Source organism: Motacilla alba, chromosome 1 (assembly GCF_015832195.1).
Source record: "Motacilla alba alba isolate MOTALB_02 chromosome 1, Motacilla_alba_V1.0_pri, whole genome shotgun sequence".
Taxonomy (NCBI): Eukaryota; Metazoa; Chordata; class Aves; order Passeriformes; family Motacillidae; genus Motacilla; species Motacilla alba.
Genome location: NC_052016.1, coordinates 5,683,526 through 5,697,433, shown reverse-complemented (window position 1 = coordinate 5,697,433; position 13,908 = coordinate 5,683,526). Strand labels below are relative to the sequence as shown.

At 41.0% G+C, this 13,908-nt stretch overlaps 1 long non-coding RNA gene across 1 annotated transcript in view; it reads right to left on the bottom strand.

The window, feature by feature from the left end:
• Positions 1 to 830: 830 nt before the first annotated feature.
• Positions 831 to 13,908, bottom strand: part of LOC119698934 — a 78,497-nt gene continuing 65,419 nt past the window's right edge. The window contains exon 4 of the long non-coding RNA XR_005256309.1: positions 831 to 2,451. This is a non-coding gene — a long non-coding RNA (uncharacterized LOC119698934). The remainder of the gene's footprint in view (positions 2,452 to 13,908) is intronic.

Below are 13,908 nucleotides of genomic sequence, written 5' to 3'. Positions count from 1 at the left end.
AAAACCAAGTAGCATGACAGAAAAATAAGAGGAACCAGAAGTACCTGCCCACAAAGGGGATTTCAACATGGTAAAGTTTAACTGAAACACAGTGGGGAACTGAAACTGAATAGGAGAGGGGCTTGATGCTAAACATTATGTTGATTTGCTCTCCAATCCTTTATGGTGCTTGTCATACACACAGTTGGGGCAGACATACCTTATTCTGACACAAGTCCTTAAGGGTCGAGGTGAACAACCATCAACAGAGGAACAAAGCTATGCTATAAAAGCTGCTGATACCTTAATGCTGCTGAAGCTAAATGAGCCACAAAACCACCGCAGAGAGTAACTTATTACCACTTTTAGGAACAGTTGTGCATATGCTGCTCAGGACTCGGGAGGTTCTATGGAATGAAACATCACTAACACCTCTGAGAATGTGCCAGGTAATTTAAGAAAAACACTCAACTCTATCAAAGTCCCTACCAATTCTGCAATATCAGATGCAGATGCCAACAGGCTGGCACCGAGGAAAACAACATAAAGCAAAGGATAAATAGTTGTTCAGCCATAACGAGCAGTTTTCAAGCTATCTAGACAATCCACAGTTATTTCAATAGGGAGTGATTAGTTGTGCCAAGTACTGGCTGTTGGTAATTGTCTGTACATTTTAACTTAAAGTACAAATCCATAAGTGAATGTGTATTTTTTGAGAACAGTCAGGCTGACAAGTATTGAGGGGCTGTCTACATTAGTCATTGTAATGAAAAGCTTTGTAGTCCCTTTACAGGTCTGAACAACCTAGTGAAAACCTAAGTTTGATATAAAAAACAAGAAAAGGCACACAGTTCTTTGCATGAGAATTTTTATTTGTTTTAATAAAACACACAGTTTTTAGCAGGAACAATCACTCAGGAGCCCTTCAGCCTCCTGAGTATTGCCCTTCCAGAGGAAGGGTTTTGGATACCTGCTGATCTAAAACCACATTTTGTAAAGTCCAGACAAGCTTAGCCAAACCATCCATTCCTTCACACCAAGCAGCCATCACAACTGTCCTGATTTCCATGGGGAAATGGCCCAGAGCTCACCAGTGAAGGGTTAACAGCACAGACATGTGATGTACAAGCTTCCCCATTTACTGCTGTGACTGCAGACTAGGTCTGGAAGGACAAGAGTCCCCTGCTATTCCAGGCTAATGTTCTCAAACTGAAACTGCCCTTTTCTCACTGTGTGGTGGATATGATGCACAAGCGAAGCATATTAGGTTTGGTACCACTAAATGACAAGAGATCCAGCTGGAATCAGCACTCAAGACATTGTCTTATTCCTCCCCAATTATTTCTAGGCACTTTCTGTGTATAAGTCACACTATACACAGCATACTTCCAAAAAAAAAAAAAAAAAAAAAAAAAGTCAGGCCTATAAATAGCTCCCCACTACTCCCTTCTTCAAAAAGCATTCCACAACTGCACAGCACACACATATATAGCTTTCCATCTGAAGATTTTTGAAAGAAAAAAAGTGAAGCACCATTACCAAGGGAAACTAATGGTTACTCAGAAAGCAGGCATTAGCTTCTGCCTGACATCTACTCATGCTCAGGTGCCTCCACACTTCAATTCCTTCAGGTTTTATCCTCTTAACTAATTTCAGATCTACCCTGTCTCCAAGTTCTAGTTGACACCAGCTGGATCCCTTTTGTGAGAAGAGAGGGGAGGCAGCAACTGGACATGAATTGCACTGTCTTCCTCAGAGACATAAGGGAGGTAACTTGACCAAAAAAAGAAAAAAATTGTAGATGACCCTCCACTTTGTATTTCCAGGCAGCTGGAAACCCAGCAGACAATGTAGCTGTTGCTTAACAAACACAGAAATCTACATTGTATGCCAGGTTCATGCCCCAAACCTGGACAGTCTTCACACAGAACTGATAAAAACCAGCTGTGCACACCCAGTTCACAGTACAGATTCCTCCCCTAGCACATGGGAGGTATGCAATCAGCAAAGGTGTTTCAATATCTTCCCTTTGCAGGAGAGGCTACAGATCCTTCACTGAAAAAAAGTGAAGTGCATCTATCTTCTTAGCTCAAATTTGCAAATATTCTCATGGGTTTTGACTACTGTAACCCCCAGGACTAGGCTACAGAAAAGGCTGTTGCTTTCCAAGCCACAACATCCAGGTATTTAATCTGATTCCCACTGTGAAGCAGATCCAACAGATATCCAATCCTTTATTTGGGGCCACACCTCAGGCGTTAGCTTGTTTGCACTGTGAACTTGCTCTGCACCCAGGAGAGAAGACACAAATCCAACAAAAAGTCTAGACAGGAGGTAGGAGATGTCATCAGAGACCCAGTAGCCAGATGTAGCTGCTGATTGTAAAGACAGAATCTACACTGACTACTGAGCGACTGATGGGCAACTACAAGTTCTGGGTTGATTGATCCACAGCATTTAATCCAAAACGACCTGCAGAAACAATCAGGAAAAGAAATTAAGATCAGTATGTGAAAGAGTTCTATAGATTAGCCTTCATAAATAAAGAATTTTCCACCATTGGTATCACACAGACTTCTTGTGGACAGCAAACAGAAAAGTGTGTTGCCAGAGCAGTGACCTCAGGTATGCAGTCATTGGCTTTTAAACACTACTCAGAGTGTTCTTACACCATTATTCTGAAATAAACTGTTTCATCCCCATGTATTACTAAAGACCTGCCCCCAAAAAGCAAATAATAAGAACTGCTCACAAACATGAAGTAGAATAATAGCAGAACCAATGTCACGTTAAGTTTCTTCTTAATCCTCCAACAATATTGTACAAAATGACATGAAAAAACCCATGAATTATGCAAAACCAGCCTGTTCTTAGTCTGTCAGAAAGGGCATTCGGTAAATAAAAGTAAATTTATAGGCATGGAGGCAATTCTAGAATGAGAAAACATATCCCACGTGGCAGTGGGGAAATAAGTACAACTCTAGAAGACTCTTAGAGTCGGTTTCCATTAGAAATCAGTCCAGCTCATCAAGTGTTTGCATAAAAATCTCCCATTCATGGTGGTTGGAAATTCTTCTATCTCTGTTGTTAAATGAAGAAATCCTGGCTCCTCTCTGCGAGCTCAGGAACTGCCCCAGCACAGTGCAGCACATCTGAGACAAACCCCAGTGGATTCATGCCCAGCTTGGCCTTTCAGTGGTGGCTGAAATGTACTCCAGGTAACTCCTTGAACTCTTGCCCATGTTAAGATTTCCATTGCAAGAAATGTCATTATTGGTAAAAACAAACAAAAAATGCCCACCCAATTACAACTGCTCATTAAATATTTCAAGTATTTGTTTAAATAAAACATTTATCTGGGAACTGGGAAGACTTTCAACTTCAATGACAGAGTATTTTAATAGCCATCAGCCTGCCAAGCATTTTTTCCCCTTCTTTTTAAGCACAGAACCAAAATTGACTGTAAGAATTTTCATGTATATTTAATAATTTTTGAGCACTTTTACCACTAATGTTTGATTAGATTATAGCAATATCAGCAGTGATTCAAGACTGGTCAATTGCAAAGGAAATAAGAGAACAGCTTGCTGTCAGATACTTCTGGAAAAGAGTGGTAGTCACTACACCCCCATTGTAATACAACCATGCAGGCACTGCTGAACTCTTTTCCACAATAGGGTTTCACAAACAGCATTTATTAATGATGAACAAACATTATTCAGCCATATGTACCAATGCCAACCTCTGGAGCTTGCAGAACAGGGAGGTGTCCCAGGAAAAGATACCAGAGGCACAAGAGCAGTGGCACTCAAGCTGGGAATTGGAAACTTCTCTGCTGGAGCAGAGATTTGCACAACTCATTCACTGCAACCTGTCTACTTCTCCCTCCTTCTGCAGGCAATAATCCCACCCTTCCCTGGCTTCAGTTCTCCTCAAGAGAAGCCAACATAACCCACTCAGAACTGCCACCATGCTACAAGCTCAGCTAAAGTCATTTCCAACCCCCAGCTTCCCTCTCAGCCAGGGCCCAGCAGCATCCAGGAGGCAAAGGATCATCCCTCCTGGAACAAGGAGACACAGCTTTTCCTCCACAGGCACTTTGGGCTTGGAGCCACTCAGCAGAAATATCTCCCCTCCCATCCTCAGTCAAGCAGGTTCTGGAACAAGCCAGAACAGCACAGTCACTGTGTCTTCAAGGAGAGGCCAAGAGGCTCAGACAGCAGCTTTGAAAGACTTCTGGTGGTACAAGTGTTATTTTTAAATTAGAAATTTTTATTTTAATGAAAAAAACTTTTGATTTGTTACATTATTCTGTCATTTGTGAGTTTTAGCCAGAGCCCCTGCAACTGTAAGAGGAAAAGTGAGGTGAGGGAATGGGCAGAGCCTTGAACCCAGGTATCACCCTCTGTTTTAGGACAGGTGATGCTGAGGGGCAGCTGCTGAGTAGTTTTGAAAGGACCTCCAGACTTCTGAAGTTCCCCCAGTGCACTGCACTCAACTTTATCCCACAACTACCCAGGCCAGCAGGAAAAAGTCCAGACCCCTCAGGTGACAAAGGGCTGGGCCACTTCAAATTCACAGCTCCTGCAGGAAGGGAAAGGGGGGAGGTCTGTGAACATCTCAGAGATGCAGGAGCTCTGTGCACATATGTAACCTGAAGCCTCGAGCTGTACCATAATCCTGAGCAGTGCCTGGGTTTGGGATTTGTGCAGACAGGAGTCTCGCTGCTTCATGAAAGCAAAAAATACCAAGTTGCTGAAAAAAGCCCACCATCTGTCATCATCCAAACCCAACAGGCAAAGCTTTTGACACTGGTGAACTGTTCTAATATAAAGGTTTATTGCCAAAAAAAGCAAGACACAACTGAGCCCGTCACCAGATCATGCTAAAATTAGAAAAAACCAACTGGATGTGTGTTGTGCATTAAACACAAAGGCATGTGATCAGAAAACTTGTGAATTACCTCCTAACAGACTCACACCTTTACTTGCTGAATCCAGGTATGTTTAATGTCATTGAATGATCTTCAAGTGCATCAGTCAGGGCTGGAAACACAACAGATGCTTAGGCCACCGTTGTTTTTCTGGTTTGGATTAAACATGTAACTTTTAAACATGTAAAATCAAAGGTCTAGATGTGGAATTGATAGGAAAGGGAACAGTCAGGCTCTCGTCAAACAGCTCTGCTGTGAGACTCACATCATGGGCTAATACATTGTAAGCATAGGGATGGCACTGACAAGCATTAAAATCTGTAATGAAGCAGGGGAAAGCTATTCAGTACAAATATTTTGGTGGGTGGGGAAAGGAAGAAGGGAAATACCAATTACTTGTGTTTGGACAATAGCTCTTCCCATGAAGCTACTGAATCTGGTAAAATGCTTTTGTCCTGGACAGCACAGCCACTGGTGTCAAGCGAACTGAACACAAAGAAATAGGTGCCATTTTACTGGTTTGTTTAGAATCTATACTGTGATATTTATAAGTGGGGAAGCTGGATACTTTCAATAAAAATAGTTTTTTAAAAATCATTACCTGGATGCCAGCTTCAGTAACTTCCCAAACAAAAGCAAGGCAGCATCCCTGCGAGTCCAGAGCTGACAGTTTCACTGAGATTTAATAAAGACATCACCAATGACAGCCAAAATACATAATTTAGTGCACTGGCACTGCAGTTGAAGAAATATTTCCCCATGCCTAATGCACAACACAATGGAATTTCAGCATTTACCAAGCATGCCAAGAACTTCTAATTACCTAATATGAACTTAGGCAAAGAGCCATTCTGTCTTAAGTTCTGAATTCAGTGAAACAGATCAGTGCATTGTTTCAAGCGAGTAGGCACAGAGTTTATAAAGGAGATGCATAATCGTGGAGCTCAGCTCTGCACTGCAATACACTCCACTTAACAAAATGGCAAAGTTAATCAAGGCAGCAACTTTTCTTTCTTAAAAGCCCACAGTAATGAAACAGAAGGTGAAACATTAAATACAGGTGTCCAATTAAAACTCATTCTCACACACATGAATTCCTCTGCAGTTACATAATTACAGCGGAGCCAAGATATCTCTGCAGCAAAGCATGTTTTCAGTGATCCCAGCTCCTGCATACCTCAGACCCTGTGACTGTAGTGGTCAAACCCATTCAGACCAGCTGATGGTCACTTGACTCTCTGCACTATTTATACATTGCTCTATTAAGTGAAGCTTCTGATTGGGCTGAATGGATTTATGAAAATCCTGCCCAAGACACTTCTTAAATTGCTTTGCCAGAGAGCACTAGTATGAGCAAGCCTAGGAAGGTACAGAGTTGGCACAGCCTTCTAAAACAGCTTCCTAAAGGCAAAACCACTCTCATTCTCAAATAACTTGTTTTTAAATTTTGATTGCTGATAAATGCAAACAGTTACCTTTAACCAGGACCTAATTTTTGCATTGACCTCACAGACATGGTTCTTTGAAGGATTTGATACACATAACAAACTGACTTAGCTGCAAAAATCCATAAAGGATGCTGTAAATAATTACTTATTTGAGCATGCAAAAAATGACCAAGCCAAGCTGTAATTCAACATACATTAGTTCAACATACGTTTTACAGCCATAATAAAATAGGTCTCATAAGGAGTTAAGCAAACTGTTCACGAAATTGATGGAATTATGAAACCTGCAGCTTTGAAGAGTGGCACAAAACTTCCATGGAAGGGTATAAGCATGAGTTAAGGTCCCTCAGCTAACTGCTTCTGTATGCTAGGATGTAATGAGCTAAATTTCTATAATGCCTGCATTAGGACCACACTGTTCTGCAAGTGAGCAACATTCAGTTGTCAGCTATTGTTAGTGCATGCTCATACCCCAGTGTATTGTAACTGTCCTCTGGATGGCAATAGAATGTGAGAAACTGAATTAACTTATTCATCAAACCACGATTTTATGAGCAGTAAGGTAGAATTTTATATAAAGGCAGCAAACAGTGCCAGTGAAGTTTCTGTTTAGGCACACAGTGTTAAACAAACACCTTGCCAGAGGATTCCAGCTCTGTTTTTTACAAGACATATGGAAGGTAGCACTGTGCACACGAAAGGTATTAGAGAAACACCCACAGCCAGACCTGCTTGCATGGACACAAACCAAACATTTCTAAGCATGAGGCAGGGTTACAGTGCAGGAGGCTGCCGAAGCACAGAAAGGTGAAAAAAGAGTGAAAAAACCTGTGCGTCCTGGATTCCTCTCAGCAGTCACAGCCCCTGTGCCACTAGGGTTTGCCAGACTCACTGCCCAGGAGCATTTTGGGCACACATCAGGGTGTAGAACATGTGCAGAACAGACCCACCCAGCCATTCAAGAAGCAAACAGCTGGTACTCACAGCACATCAATATTGTTGTAGTAGAGATGTCAAGGATTCAACAGCAATCAAAGAATTATTTTATCAGTTTCTTAGCTAGCTTGATTCTCTTTTTCTAAACAGCATGCATGCACCTTGCGACAGCACATCCCCAGCCAAATATCAACAATTTGACTAGCAGTGCAGCTGAAACATGAGCAGAAACTAAATGGGTAATCACAAAAGATTGTATTTTAGTGCAGATATTATTCAGCTGAAGTTAGGACTAAATACTAATAAATTCTGATGCTGGGTAAAATTACTCATGCAAGCCTCTCTCAATACCCCTACAGCACATAATCTTTGATGGCTGGGCTCTGAAAGCCCTGCTATGTCCTTGCCATGCAATTCAATTCAAGCTATCACACAGTTCCACCCTCTATAGTACCCAGTCTATGTGGAAAACAGGGGCCCTCATCTTTAATAACACTTATTTATTCATGCTGGATGCTTAATGTGCAGAAAATACCAGGGAAAGAAAATATCAGCATGAAATGGCAAGCACCTAGTAAACAAGTGAAAGCATACCAGGGATGAGACCAGTTTGATCCAGAAGTTGGGTTACAAGCCAAGTGCCAGCAATTTCTAAGACTAACTCTCAGCACTGAAGTGTAATCCTTCTGTATCCTTCTCAAGGACCTACTTAAAAGATAATTACTCTTTTAAGTGCAGTTAGTACTTATTTCAGAGGAGAACAGCATTTGTGTTACTTGAACTTCACAAAACAAGGCACTTAATTAGTCAATTATGAAGGTGATGTTACAAAGCCACCTGGTCCTGTATCACACTCTAACATGCAACAGGAGGGTGGTGAATAAAAATTCATCCACTGTCCTGTTGCCCACCATCTCCTACCTTTCTTCCTGTGAATTCAGCTAGGGGAGGTAAACACACCCTCTCTCCCCCCCACTTTCAGCCAAGTGTGATATGAAACTTAAAACAAACTTAAAACGTCTATGCTGTGAACTTAAAATGTTTCTAATCCTAAAATCCTTAAAAAGTTCCCTGTGCTATAGGGAAAGTAACTCTGGCCTCCAGGCAGACCTGGGCAAGTGGGGAAAGAAAATAAAGTAACTGCCTAGATAAGTGTTTTAAACCATTTTATCCTGTAGGATTATGAATCTGGACTAGAAGCATGGTTTGGGCATTGTTCTGCCTTATGACTCAGAGATAACCCAATTTATCCCTCCAAGCCATGCAGTTTAGATGACAGCCACCTTTCTTCCCTTGGTAGGTGCAAGAACCACCCCAAAAAACAGAGCAAGTCCACACAAGGTATCCCAGTTATCTTACACAGCAGCAACCTTTACCCTGGAAACACAAGGGGGCAAATTACAAGCGTGTCAAAGAAAATGCAGAGTCTACAACTTCAACAAAAATGCACATGTAGTCTTAAGGTGGAGGCCAAAAAAATCATCAGGGGACATTAAAGCACTCAGAAGTTTGGAAATCTGAACATAATGCCCAGACTACAGCACAGATACAGTTAGGGTCTTCAAAAAAATTTGAAACTAAAACAGAATTGGTGTTTTAGATAAGTGTTCTGCAAATTACTTAGAAGATGAAGCACCTTTCAACAACCAAAAATGAAGTTTGCAACCCTTCAAGTGTTAAGAAAGATTTGCAAGAGACATCTGAAAGCCAAGGACACATTTTATCTTGCCTGAAGATTATCACATGACAACAGCATGCTACTGTGCCACAGAGACCTAAATGTGTGTTTATCCCACAGCTCACATGACTTTGCTTCCTTTAGACCATAAACAGTGAAGAGAAATAGGTTTAGCAGAAAAGCAACAGGTACAATGTACTAAGAAGTTTCCTAAAATAGGCATCTATTCTATAGGACCCAGGGTAGTATTTACTGGTATTAAATCTGCATAAAGTAATGGTCACCAGCAAGTCACACACAGGTTACAAACACCAATTCATGCAGCTCCAGATAGGCAATATTCTACATTTAACTGAGGAGAAAGCAGGAATAGTGATGTGTAAGGGACAGTGGCATCAATGATTTCAAAGTTAGTAAGATTCTTACTCCAAACTGGTGCTCCCAGGAACTGTGGGAGAAGTCACACAGTTCTAGCTTTACAAGTTGACCAACAGAGGAGTTTTAAAGTATACAGAGAATTAAGGTTCCCTAGGGAAAAAAAGATTATTGTGTTCTACTGAAACAACCATTTAAATGAAGATCCCCTGCTCCTTCCACATAAATACACACCCACGCTTCACTGGAGTATTCAGGTAAATAAGGACACAAGTGCCTTGGCAGGGGAGATGGATGGCTGTCAGTGCTGCTTTACCTTTATTTAAGCATTTCAGCAGAAATTCCTGTTTGCATCTGGGACTGTACGACATGGGCCACCAGCTGAGCTGTGTCATAAGGCCACTAACTGAGTGACACATGTAAGTCAAAGCCAGGCTGCCCTCTCAGGCTTGGCATCATACAGATAATTAAGAGGGAGCCAAAACACGGGGCTGCATCCATCAGTGCAAAAGCAGTTTGTACACAGTGAGAGCTAAATCACTAAACTTCTAGAAAATATCACAGTAACCATGCTAAAAAGGCACAAAACTCTGGGGAAGGTTTTAAATGGGATCCTGAAGAAAAACCACAAACCCACAACCTTAGTAGGTCAAAAAATTCATGTGAACACACTATGATATTAAAATTTAACTTTGACTTTATCCCTTTTTTCAAAAGGGGAAATACAGAACTTGGAAGAGAAGACTGAACTTTTAGAAATATTTTGTGCAAGTGATGTAACTCCCACAAAACAGAATAGAGGAGGCACCAGCTGGAGAAGCATCTTCTCTCATGGTAGATACAATCTCTGGGCTGTTTTACCCACTCAGAATCTTGCCAAGATTATCTTTTAGTTTTTCCATAACATGGACTGTTTTTAGACCATCTCCAAGAAAAAGACAAAAAATTAGCCCAGGACTGTTGTGGAAGATGTGACTGGAAAGAACAGAAAAGTAACTCACTCAAGTATCCAATTAATTGGGATACCTCAAGAATCTCAGGAATACTCAAAAAAATCAAAAGTATATCCAGGACAAACAGGAAGAAATATTGTCCTTCACCAAGGAGACCTTAAAATGAAGAAGGCAGATTTATTCAGGGCAGGCAGTGACTATGGTGACAGGAGTTCAAAATACTGAGAAAAAGAATAAGAACAAGAATACCAGTGGGTTTCAGCAAGGCCTCTTGAAGGGAAATTCTGGCTAGTATGGAATATCAGTAATATCTAATCTTGTGTGGATTGCTAATAGATTCAGGCTATGACAAAACAGCAGACCACAGCAATCATAAGGTGGTCTCAACTTTTGAGCTGTGCATTAAGCAGTATCTGCTACCAAAGCTTTGAGATTAACACCCCACTACAACAGTGTGTAGCAGTGGACAGTGATTAAACTCATCCTGCAATTTGAGAAGGTCTCTTGGAGAGTTATGGACACTGTGTTACAACAGCAGATTTAACTGGAGCTTCTCATGACATTCCTGATGTGGCCTGAACAAGTGCTGCTTCAGGAGTATGTTATTACAGGTTCCAAGTGGGGAACTCCACTGAAAAGCCATTATTCCTGGTTCCCAACATCTTAAAACACCAACTCAAAGCAGACTGAATCACAGAAACCCAGGCTATACCTGCCCTATTTCACCCAGTTTGACTTACTGCAATGCCCACTCATTAGCCACTGTTAAATTCAGCTAATTAATAGGACATCTATTCTAAATGCAAGCATTATCTATTCTAACTCCTAGAAACAACTTTGCAGAGCAGGAGCAAGTCCTAGTTATTCCTCTGAGAAGTTTACAGGATTCTGTGGGGTTGTTTGCTTTTTTTATTCCAAGTAATTTTAAGGTATTCAAGTACTGAATTAGCCACAGTACACTAGAATAAACAAGAGCATTTTTGAATCAGATCTACTCCAACTCAACTTTCTTCCCAAAAGGGTTTTTTCATAATCAGAGATGCAGCATGAACAGATGACAGCAGAATATTCTCTTAAAGGTAGGGTTTTAAACACCAGGACAGCAACGATGATCAAAGAACCCAAAGACTTAGGGTACATCAGAACACTCACTACAAGCATTTCAAAAGGGCAAAACTCAAAGCCAACTTAACTATGAATCAGCAAGAAGAGGATGCAGCCCAACCATTTCAGGTGGTTGCATCAGTGTTGTAAATGAAGACTTGCACTGCAGAAAGGGGATTTGTTTCACAAGTGAAGTGGTCTCCATCTCTCTACAGCTGCAAGACACACTGACATAAATGTGTCACTCTGTGTTTTATTGGTCTAAAAAGAGAAATATCAGCAGCAATCTCTGCAATAAGCACAGAGGATAAGTGGCAGAGAGTTCTATATTTATGCACAGTAGTTTATCTAAATGCAAGGTTACCTGGACAAGGAAAGTAACATTCACTGCAAAGTACTGTACAACAGTCAGGAATGTGTCAGATGCATTGCTGCAATTAACTTTAATCTTTGAAGCAAAGCCTTTAGAACTGGATTCCTACTACAGGTCAAGATGACATTGAGAAAACTTAAATTTAACAGAACTGAAACGTGGCCATATCAAATTCAAATCACACACTGTATACTTTTATTCTTAATATCAGATGAAGGAAATATTGCCTTTGTAGCATAACAGCTGTTAAAAATTCTAAATATTAACAAAACATATTTAAAAGACATCAGGTTAATTTATACTGATAAATCATTAGGTAAAGTCTAGTTAAGCCTGATAGCTTGTAAGGCATAACAGTAACACAAGAACAACTATCCAAAAGCCAGTCTCATTCATCCTCACTCCTTTCTGTGGGGAGTGAGGATGAATGAGATGGGGATGAGTGGGGAAACCCAAACAAAAACACATGCATGAATATTTCTGATAGGCAGCAAGGATGACAGGCACTCTTGACTGTCCATTCTGTGTCTGCTAATGGCATGGTCAGCTTCAAAGTCTTTTTATCTCTCTGCCCATAAGAGATTCAAAACTACTGATATGAACACCAAGTAATGCAACAAAATTCCTTTTTCCTGTCAAATGTAAGGAAGGCTCAATGCTTTACTAATAAAGCAGAGTCACTCACAAGCTCTAGGGTTATGGATAACCCAGCCTTTCCACTCTAATTGTTTTGTACCTATACAGCACAGTCAGCACTGTAAATATTGCACAGATTTCCAAAGAGACCTGAGAATTCTACACTCCAGCACAGGTTCAAAGCATTTTCCCATCATCTGGTAGCAGTATTTTCCTCTAAATGAAGAGTATGTTCCCATTTGGAGACTTGCTTTGCCATCCCACTGTAGCAGCCTTCCAAAGGCTCCCAGGGGAAGCATCTCCCTGCTCTTGGCAGAATGCCTCACACAGCATTACTGGATAGCTGGGAAATCCAGTGCACTGCAAGAGCACAAACCTCAGCACAAGGTGACAATTAGATGGCAGAGCTGCACTTATCAGCAAATTAAGGGAAGTACATTAAAACAGTAATTTTGGAGATAATGCCATTCAGAGCCTAGATCCTGGTGCACATAAACACAAACATTATATGTAAAAAAAAACAAAACAAAAAAACCCTCCAAAAACAACCACAAAAAAAAACAAGCAAAAAAATCCCCACCAAAACAAAACCACAAGAAAAACCAAGAAATCCATGGCATAAGGCAAGAAGACTCTGGTAAAGTTGTTTAAAGAGAAGTCATTCTAAATAGACAGAGATTCATAGTACAAGGCAGATATTTTCAGTGAAAAGTAATCCCTCTGACATTTCAAAAAAGAGACTCTTAATAATTGATGCCTTCAAGAGAACTTACTTAGCTGAAGCTATATATTAAACCCCAGGAGATGCAGTACAAGTGTTTTTCACCACATTCTGCCTTAAGAACTAAGAAATAACACTACAGGTTCTAATGACTTTAACTGCTTTCAATGCTAAAATGTGGTGAAGAACTAAATATGACCCAAAGTTTGTCAGAAGCTGTTTCTAACTACACGTGTAGTGCCACCAGTGATCAGTCATACACAGATATGCTATAGGAAATGCTCCTGAAGAATAATCAGGCACTTAATCTAAATGGCAAGAAGTGCAAATTGTGAGGAAAGATGTAGTTGGAAGCAAACCAGCCTTCCTATCCAGCACTGCCTGAGCTCTGACAGTGGCAGGACAGAGGAGTTAAAAGGTCACTTTCGCAGTTGATGTGGGTTTCCTTTAAGATGCCTGGAAAATGACTGTGTTGACCACATCCACATTCTGAAATACTTTTTTGAGAACTCCTAACGAAGCTCCAGCCAAAGGAACAGGAACTGACTCATTTGTACAGTACCCATGCAGTGCACAGTCACACTCAGATGTGTGCCCGAGGTGCACGTGGGCAGGGAGAAAGCAGGCAAAGTTCACATGGAATTTGAGAGACTCCAGCCTGGGATTCTGCCTTGACACACCAGCGCTCAGCATGAAGGTGTGCTCACACACATCTTTATCACTGCAGCCTGCCACTCACTGTCAGCCTCAGCTCTACTGTTCCTGCTTCTGA